General features: G+C 36.4%; 1 long non-coding RNA gene across 2 annotated transcripts; it reads left to right on the forward strand.

Moving 5' to 3' along the window:
* Positions 1 to 732: 732 nt before the first annotated feature.
* On the forward strand, positions 733 to 4,393 carry LOC113292958. Of its 2 annotated transcripts, XR_003331978.1 has the most exons (4): positions 733 to 2,846; positions 3,804 to 3,916; positions 4,004 to 4,067; positions 4,243 to 4,393. It is a non-coding gene; the product is annotated as an uncharacterized LOC113292958 (long non-coding RNA). The 2 variants fall into 2 exon arrangements; XR_003331976.1 differs by having other exon boundaries at positions 4,004 to 4,393.
* Positions 4,394 to 10,700: the final 6,307 nt, after the last annotated feature.

The raw sequence follows: 10,700 nt of genomic DNA on the forward strand, positions 1-10,700 counted from the left end.
ATGGTTATTTCTCTCTCAACTTTTAAGGATGAGATTGTGTTCATTTATGTGTCTAACTTCTTATTACTAGTGTGCAGAATTTCTATGTCTTCTTAGCGCGTTGGATGCTATCATTTTGGAGAACTAATAAGTTGGAAAAGTAGGTTTTGTGGGTATATCTCTAGTAATCCCTCACGAGACTATAACTCGTCCACTAGGGACACCTAGGGGTTTAAAGGCTTGTTATACGTGCTAAGTGTGACCGTAGCCTCGACGACACGGAGTTGTATGTATGTATGTTTTAGAATTATTTTGTTTGATTTGCTCGAGGACTAGCAAAGTCTAAGTGTGGGAAATTTGATAGGTGTAGTAAAACACCTAGTTTTATATCTATTGTTTATGCTTTCTTTGCGAGTTTGTTGTAAAATATGTATCTTATGTTTGGTTTTGAGTTTATTAGGTACTTTGGAGTCATATGGAGCAAAAGAAGAAGAAATTAGCCGTTTGGAGTGAAAAGAGCAAAAAGATCAATTCACAGGCATTATTTGGAGCAAGAGGAGTTATGCAGGAAATTAAACTGGCAGTCTCCTAGAATCACAATTGAACAAGGAATTAGGCTGTCGGTTCTCTGAAACCGACAAGCCATGTATGAGCTTGTTAGCCCTTAATCATCAAGAGGGGTGCCAATAATAAATTCCTTTTCCTACACATAACCCAAAAGTGAAAAGTCTGAGAGATTAGCTTTTATTTCATCTCCTCTCCCTGAAACCAATGGCGGCTCCATTGCTGTTGTCGAGCGATTCCACTTAACTGAAAATTGAGAGATGATCAAGAAGAATTAGGTGATGGGTTCTTGTGGTTGTTTTTCAAGGGTGAGAAGAATAAGAACTGGTGCTATGATGAGGTTGAACTCGATTTCAGAGAGGAAGAACAGAAAATCTAGGGTTTGTGTTTGCTGTTGGTTTGTGAAGAGATTGATGACTATTTGAGAGTTTGTTAAGGAATAGAAGATGGGTCTGAGACGAATTGGGGTTTTGAGAAGTCAGGCAAGTTGAACTGAAATAATGAGTGGTTGAGATGGTGAATTTGGGTTTCTGAATTGAGAATTTGGTAGCAAATTGGGTCGATTGTGTGTTGAACAAGATGCAGAATCTGTGTGTGGCTGCTATTTACGGTGCTAGTTGTAGCTGATTTGGCCTGACATGTTCATTACAGGAGAAGCTCCAAACGGGATTTGCTATGTGATGTTGTTGAGGCAGAGATGAAGAATATCTGTCTTGCAGTGGGAGTGGCAATGGAATTGAAGGTGGTGTGTGCTTAGTTGGGATGAGTTGAAGCTGCTGAGATATGGAAATTGCAGTATGAGCCCATGCAGCTGGATTACAGTGAGGTTCTGGTATTAATGAGCTGAGCAAGGAAGTTACAGTGGTATAGAGGCGCAGATGATGGGGTTTGTGATGATTCTGTAAACAGGGAAGAGAAGATTGGTTCTGGTGCAGAGAGGAAATAATGAGTTTTGATAGAGATGAAAAGGGTTTTGGTTCTGTGATGAATTTGAGCAGAAGTTGATGATGCCATGGAGATTACAAGGCTGTAGAAGGTAGTCAGATGTTGTTGGTGCTGCGGTGAATTTGAAGAGAAGTGCAGGACATGCCTGAGCTGCTGAGGCTATAAATGATAAATGTTGTTGCAGGTGGTCTTGTTTGTGACTACAAGTGGTTGAACTGAGCCAAGCTGAGTTTCCATGGAAACGAGATTATCTCGTTAAGGATGAACTTGTTGTGTTGTCACTGAGATGTGGAGGAGCTCGAAATGGAAGACTGAGCCGGATGCAGGAAGTGTTGGCTTGAAAGAGAAATCAATGGTTTGCTTATGCTGTGAAGACATGATGCTACATATTGATGCGGTTGATGTTGCTTGGGATTGATGGCACTGGTTGAGTTCAAGAGTGAGTTGCAGTTGCAGCTCAGATTCTGGTGGACTGAAATTGGTTCTGCAGCTGCAACCGAAGATGATGGATGTTTGGGAGATGAAGTGCAGGAGCTGTTGGCGTTACTTGCAGTTTGAACACGAAACTGAGACAGAGAATGGATTTTCTGTGAATGAATGAATAGCTGGTATTGGTCTAAGTTCAAGTGCAGGTATTGCAATTCAGTGACTTGAGCAAGTGGTAGTCTGAAGATGTGTGGGTTTAGTTTGAGCTCAAATGGAATTGGAAGAGCTGCGAGGTATGAATCCGAGAAGGTGACGTTAATGTTTGCAGTCAGGTTCAGAATGAGTAGCTGCTATCAGAACTGGTGCAGGGGCATTGTAGGTGCATTGGCTGTAGTGCTGCTGTGTGTGTGGATAATTGGGTACTGTGGATTCAGGGTCGGAACTCAACTGAAATGGCTCGAGTCCGTGGCAGTGTTGATATGCTAAGTGGTGGTGTTGCAGGTGAGTGTTAAGCTCCTGACATGGAATGGCTTGATGCTGCTGTTGACGTTAAGATACGGGCAGTGAGAGTCGGCGAACGAAATGGAAATTGAGGTTGGTTGAGACACTGGTGGTTGGTTAATGCTGCTGCTGGTAATGAGTTATTGAGCTGTGGTAAACTAGAAGGGTGTTGCTGCTTCTTAAGAAATGAGTTGAACTGTTGTTGCTGCGAGATGATGTTGTCGAATGGTATCTGGTGAATGAATGTTAGATGAATGTTAGGTTTGCAGGGGAGAAGAAATTGGCCTGGAAATTGCCTGAAAAGAAAGGAAACTCTGCCAGATTTTCTACTGAGGCGAGTTGACTCAGTGACCCGAGCTGACTCACTGGACATGGACCTGTTTGCAATGGGCTTCACTCATGGGCTGTTTCAGTTGTGGATTTTTTGGCAGGTGGGTGTGACCTAAATCAGGTGAACGGAAGCTATAAAGAGAAAATTTTTGACTTATATCACACATCTCCAGGAGGGATATCTCTTCTTCTATTTTTGTTCTAGGGTTTAGAAACATGAAACTTCTTCTCTTTATTCTTGTTATGAATCCCATTAACATGAGTAGTTAATTTTATCATTGGTTATGGATTAATTTGATTTCACAAAGCATGTTTCTTTTATTAATAAATTAGTTTTGTCTCATAATTATCGATCTTGATTCACTATATTTATCGCCATGTATGATTTGAATATTTGTTTAGTTGAGTGGCCAATTGATTGAACTCGTATTCACATCTAATGCTAGTTTAGGGTGTTTCATACGTAAAAGTGATGCATCTTGAATACAAGTAGCACAAATATGGTTATTGCTTGTAGTGATATATCCTAGTAACCATATGTGAATCTTGACCTTTGTTAAATCGGGTTAGTGCTTTTACACGTTCGTTTGCATTGATTAGTCTTATTTCATAGAACTTAGTGCTCTTAGGGAGTTAAACTTAATTGTGCTTTTACACTTTAGGTTGCTTTCTAGGAAGAATTCACTTTCGCATCTTTTAATGTGTTTGTTGATGACAAAAGGAAATTAGCGGGATATTCTTGCCATCAAGGTATCCTAGGACTTTTGATAAAAGTTGAGATTAAATATCAATTCTAGTTATTGTTACAAATTCATGTTTGTGAATGAAAACTAATCCTTGACCAATATCTTCATCTTATTGATTTGCTCGTTTATTTCATTATTTGCTTTTAGTTTATTTTCCTTTACATAAAAATCAGAAATCCCCCTTGTTTATATAGGAAACCGAAACAACTTGACAACCTAGACCTCTCTGTGGGAACAATCCTTTCTTACCCTTACTATGTTATATATTTTGAGTAGTGAGAAAGTGTAATTTATTTTTGACGCATACGACAGCGATCAGGAGGCTCCAAAAGTGGGGTCATCGTCCGCAAGTACATTCATTGAGCGTGTGGAACGCCAATTAGGCCGTTCAGTCAGTCAAGATGGTCCTGAAGTGCTTTTTCCTCGTATGATTCTGCACTCCACTCGTCCTCTAATTGTAAAGACGATTCATGATCCTAATCATCCTCTTCATACTCCTTCTGACATGCTAGGTGCAGCGAGCGAGTGGCCTTAAAGGCAGTGCTGAGGATCAGAGTTCTTCCCCTTCCAAGTCTCGTGAGTATACTATGTTGTTTCTTAATAGGTTTGAGTACTGACACGTGCCAGTCGAGATATTTTGTTGTTATTATTAAATGCACTTGGTGATCTATATATACATCTTCCTTCCTTATATCTTCCCGAGAAACTTATTTTACTTCCTCTTTTTCTCTTGCTTTCCATATTTTATTAGATCACTCTGAGCCAGCTGTGTTTTGCTCTTCTAGCAATACACTATGACATTGTATAACAATGATTGAGAACATCTGTTTTCTTATTGTTATGGCTACGGATCTTTAATAACAATGATGTTGAGTTGAATACGTTCGAAATTGCTGAAGTACTTGGAGTAGCGAAGAATTCAAGGAATGTTGAAGAGTCAAGAAAATTAAGCATGGATGAGAAGCTACAGAGTTTATTTATTTTGTAATCCATATGTATTGATAGTTTTGTCACTAAAATTGACAAAGTGGGAGATTGTTAGAGCACTGCTCGTTCGAACTCGCAAGCGTTGTTATTTCAAGATTGATTGTCAAGTTTAGTTGATCAAAACTATATACTTGATTTCTAGTCTACTTATAGTTATGTCTCGGATTAGGATAGAATGTGTAGTTGAGCTTTAGACTTCACGGCGTTCACCAATTGAAGACAAAGATTTACTAAGGAGCTTGGAGGTACTTCATCAACAAAAGGTATATGGAGTCTAAAACTTATCTATTTGGAAGTCTATTCAATTCTATCTTCTAATGATACTAAGTCGTATAGCTATATAGACCTTTACATTATACACATTTGATGTTTCGAGCCGAGTTTATCTCGCTAATCTTTTTATCGAAATATTTGTTGGAAGCTTTTTGCTTTAGCCATGTTCATCATATTCTTGATGAGTTTAGTTGGAAATAATTTATTTATTGGAAACTAAATACAATGTCAAAAGATGATCATGTGAAAATTACCTTGAACATCCTATATGATTTGTGTGAGACAGTCATTTGATGTTAGCTTGGGAAGTTTCGTATTGATCATTCAATCACTTGAAAATTGTTTGAAGCTAATGGTTTGTGCGAGACAACCATTGTCGTCTTCTAAGGATGTTTCAATGTTTGAAATGAGAGTTTAGAACAATTACCCAGATACCTAATATGCAAACTGTATTGTGAAGATTCAGGTCTGGAACTCTTGTTTGCGTACCTAGTATGTGAATAGATTTACCTGAGAAGGTATGGAACTCTTGTTTGCGTACCTAGTATGCGAACGGGTTTACCAGAGTTGGGTCCGGGACAGTTGTTCGCGAACCGGGTTTGCGAACGCTTGACTAGGCCAAGGTTCGGAGCTGCTGTTCGCGTACCTGGTTGGCGAACTAAGTGGTAAAGTTCTAGAATCGGTCATGTATGATTCTCGTACTGATGAACTAAAACATTTATGAATTAAGGAACACAATCTTGCAAACCACGGTTTAATGTTCATGAATTGATTCTTGTATAAGTAAACGATTACAAATCAAACCTATTTCGATTCAACTTGTTCATATATATTTCTATGAGATAGTGAACAATTAAACAACTCTATTTGAAGCACAATTAGATTCATTTGATTATATTTCATGATTCATTGATCTTCATATTTGATCTAGAAGTGTTAGATGAATACAACTAAAACAAAAGTGCATATGGCTGAGCCAACTCAATATACACATTTATGTACAGTAATTCATATCCAAATAAAGATATATTTCATTTGTGTGTAACAAGCTAAGACCATATAACGGTGGAGATTGATTGCTTTATTTTTAAGCAGACTTAGCTTGAATCTTAAATCAGGATTTCATCTAACGATGAATATTGAATGCTTTTTTACTAAGCTATCTTAGCTTTGATTGAAAGCGACCCTGATTTGAAAGACTATATAAGTGAGAACTCTAGCAATGGGAAAATCTAAACCCCACACTTCTGTGTGTTCCTAGTTGTGTACTGGAGTCGATTCTCCTTTAACCTAAGTTTTTCCTAAAACCATTATAAGTTAATGACTTGAAGACTTCATTGGGATTTGTGAAGCTAGATCCAACTATTTTCTCTGTAGTTGTGTATTCTGATATTACTTGTTCTATCGTAATGAGTTTTATCTTCTCTAAGATTTACTCGAGATTTATCTCTGATAGGTAAGATATGAAAAGAAATCACAACAGTTCTTCGTCTCAGACTCTTGTGATTCCGCAATAACTTTTCATATTAATCAGTTGGGTTATTGTGAGGTGACTAATATTTCTAGGCTGCTCTTCAGGAGTATAAGACCGTATTATTAGTTGGTTCATGTTCACCTTTATTTTATCAAAATACAGAACAAAAACCGAATAAAGAATAGACATATCTGTGGGAGACATATTTGTTTATAAGTCTTAGACTTTGGGTCGTAGACTCGTAGCAACTCTTAGTTGTGGGTGAGATCAGCTAAGGAAATCAAATGCGCAGAATCCAGCGTGGTTCTAGAGGCGAAAGGAACACGACTGTACTAGGTCCCGTGGTTTTTCTGCATTTGCAGTTTCTTCGTTAACAAAATTTCTAGTGTTTGTGTTATTTCTTTTCCGCATTATATTTTTAGATAATTGAAATATCACAGGTTGTGCGTAGTTCAATCAGTTGATAAATCCGACCTTGTTTGTTGGATAAAACTTGATTTACACTTGGGCATTGGTCTTTGGTACCGTCCAAGTTATTTCTCATATCAATCAGGCTCGCAGATTTCTATCTGTTTGATTTGTTGATTGCATTAAGAAATAGATATAAGCTCTTTGATTTAATTCTTGATTGAGTCTCGCTTTTAAGTTGGTGCTCTCGGAATTAAGTTGGAGTTTAGTCCATACAGATTTCCGAATGAATTATTGGGTGTGGTTGTTATTCCCCTGCTTTTTCAGTTACTAAATACACCCATGCCTTTTACTCGAGACTTATTCAGTGGTGACCATTTTGTCCGTAAGGTGGGAAATTCATTCATTATTAATCCATAGAATTCAGCTGAGAAAAGCCATGGATTGAAGTAGATGAATATCAGGGTAAATTAGTATATTTTTCTAGGAATTCATCCGAAGAATACAACACTAAATTCATTTAATTAAATATTTTATACTAGCAGACAACCTGTCTAGGAGCATTTAATTGATTCAGATATGATGAGATTACAACATCATATTTGTTTTGAATATATTCTGGAATGAGTTCTTGCAGCACCAGAGACATTTTTCAAATGAATTCCGAACATTAAAAGGAATATTGAACTGCTAGCATAAATGATAAAAATACATGGAATATTGAAAGCTCTTGCCTCAGAGGCTCTAACATTGGTGTCACGTATTTTTTTTATGCGGTTAACGAACTGCAATTCACTTCTCTTGTGGAACGTGAAGACATAAAATATCTTATGCTTGTGATGCAATCAGAGATACATAATTCCTGATGTGATTTTACGAATCTAACCTTCGTCAAAAATCCACCATCAGCACTAGCGTACAAGTATACTTTACTAATATATAATCTAGAGATATGCTTTAGTTACTGGAAAATTAAAGACATATAAATTCCAAATATCAAAAGATATTTTGGAATATTTCGGTTTGGGATCTCACCTTGAGTATCAAGGAAAATAATTGAACAATAAATAGATAAAATTTTCTCACATGTTCAAATATGTAATGTCTATATTTGTGAACTTTTCTCAATAGCAACTCATATTCCGAAATCCATGTAAACCCTAAAGTGTATACAGGAACCGGAAATACAATTGCTATTAGGGGTCGGTCTGTAAGCGATCCCCAGGTAGGGATCGGTCCTGCTGTTGATCCCTGGGACCGGTCCTAGTGTGGATATTTTGGTTCCTTTCAACAATGAAACAAGTTTCGGAAGTCTACTTCCTTAAACTCATGTAATTAAACACAATTTTCTAGGCATGAAATCAACTCAAAGTTCAACACACTAAACTAGTAACTAATTACCAAATCTTGTGATGTTGCATTTCCGAAGTTCAAAAGATAAACGTTATACTGCGTAATCCAGTATACCAAAGTTTTATGAAAAACCTAGTATATACTTCCTTGTCACTTTGATCATTAACTTTGCATGTTATGTTCTCAATATAAACGACTTGAAAAAAAAATGTAGATATAAGTGGAAACAAGTCAACTCTGTATTACTAACCTCGAACAAAAGGATGATATGTTCGTTGATGCGATACGTCTTCAGGTTCTTCAGAGTAACACGAACTTGTTTCATCATTTCTAATGCTCCTAGTCTGACCTAAAGTTGATTTTAGCAATCTAATCAAGCAGCTTCGAGTTTTGGAGCTGAAATATGACAACCAAACTTGACATACCAACGTTTGGGGGTTCAACCAAGCAATGCTTTAACATGTTCGAATAGGTAACCTCCAGTCTATTATATTTTGCAGTCAACCTCTAGCCCGAGTGAGCTGGACTGTGAAGTACTGCATTTATTTTATAAACATTATATTATTGTAAAATTGATCATAAGCTTGTAGTTTAATATATTATTGTAAATTTTTCTTGAAGATGAAATCGAGTCACGATAATAGTATATTCTTCTACTGTACTTTCTAAATTTTTCTCATCATATTTTTGTTCTTGGTAGTCAACAAAAAAGATAAAAAAATAATAATAACAATAATAAACTAATTTATCTATTGTTACCAAATTATCGGAATTTTTTACCTTATGATTAAATTTGCACAAGGCCCTTCCGAACTCGGAATCCGCTTTGTATTTATATTCAATCGACTTTAAAAAAAATCGAATAACTTTTTTTTGCAATTCGTTGTTGTCAGAACTGAAATTAAGGTTATATAGGTGTTTTATTTACTGGTGAAGATGGTGTTGGATCGAAATCAACTTTGGATTCATCATCGTCTTCTTTGGCCACTGGTTTTCTCTCTTTATGTCGTCACTGATGGTATTTAGAGTTATGTACCTTACTAATTTCAAATGTTTGATTCAATTTAGTCATATTTATGTTCGTTTTTGTTTGATTTCGAACTACAGTCTTTTTTAAATGATCTGGAATGAATGATGAACCAAATCTCTCGTTATCTCGTTCCAAAGGAAGCAAAAAAAATCTCCTTAACTGAATCTATAATATGAAGCAAAATGAATTGTTTGGTACGACCCTGATTTTGGTCCGGACGGACGCATTTGGAAAATACTAACTTGCCCTTCCGTCTTTCCACTTTCTTCCTTAAAATCCCGTAATTTCTAACAACACAAGGGGCAAAGCAGACTATACACGTCACCAAATGACGCGATTGCCCCTCCGTGTTTTTGTTTCTCTTTTAATTTTTGTTGTAGATTTAAACAAAGCCAGGGGCGAATTCGAAACATAACATCACTTCTTCAGTGTTCTTCAGTATTCGATCCCTTTCTTTCACAGCAACAATTCTCTCCTCCATCTTTTCAGTTTCTTCTTCACCATCAAATCTCTTCTTCCTTCATCTTCATCGCCATTAGCACCCCCACTACCGTACAACACTATCACCACCACTGTCATTCTTTCAATTCAATTTGGATTTGAAATCGAAATTAAGTGTTGCATCTCTCCCAATGAAATTGGATTTTAAAAACAAACAAACATAATTTCGATTTCAAACCCAATTTTTATTGTTACGAAGGAGAAACGATGAGTAGTTTGCAGAGAAACGATCTCGACATCAAACAATTTTCGATTTCTATTTGAAACAATTTTTGATTTCTTCATCAGATTTTATGACGCGGTCCAGGTACGTTTGACTCTCTGCATGTATGATTAAAGCTTAATTGTTAGTTTTATGAGATTGGGTATGCATCCAAGAATTTCAGGATTTGGGTAATCTTATTATTACATATTGGAATTAGGTTTACATTAAAATGTTTGTAGAAATGCCTAACAGAATTGAGACAAAGCTGGTCTCTCTTATAGTATTGATCAAAGATGTAAATCGATAATTACATATATCCACCCTCTTATAATACTGATCAACATTAATTTTACATTAAACTTTCAAGTAAGATGTACAAATTATTATCAAGATCGACGAATCGTCGCAGGTAAGATGTGCAATCCATGACCATTTTTTGTTTACTGTTACAAACTAATTTTTGTCCAGGCACTTCACTTGGTACTTGCACAGGATAATGTTCAATTCTGGGTGTTTATATTTTATCCAATTGCACATAATTCACAATTCTGACTGGATATACATGACAAAAAAATCTCTGACACTTTTCACACACTTCGGATAGTTGGACATACTAATGTCAGATGCTGGTCATATGTTTGGTTGTATATTTTGTGCATACATGTTCCTGATTAACCATATCTGACATGATGATTTAGTTTGAGCATATTGTCTGCATACTTATTTGTAACTATTTGACCTAATACCTTGCCACTCTATGGCTTTTCAGAGAATTCTGGCATGTAATAACTTTAGATGTTGATTGTGTATGTTCTGGGTTATGTATGCTTGCACATGATTGCGCTTGAGCTTAAAATAATATATTGGTTAATGAATATATTCATATTATGCACCGAAATAGAGGTGTTCAATGTTCAATGGTCACATGATGGCTTAGATATTATTGATTCACAAATGGCCTGTGTTCTAAGCTTGGCG

This window comes from Papaver somniferum, chromosome 1, assembly GCF_003573695.1.
Source record: "Papaver somniferum cultivar HN1 chromosome 1, ASM357369v1, whole genome shotgun sequence".
Taxonomy (NCBI): domain Eukaryota; kingdom Viridiplantae; phylum Streptophyta; class Magnoliopsida; order Ranunculales; family Papaveraceae; genus Papaver; species Papaver somniferum.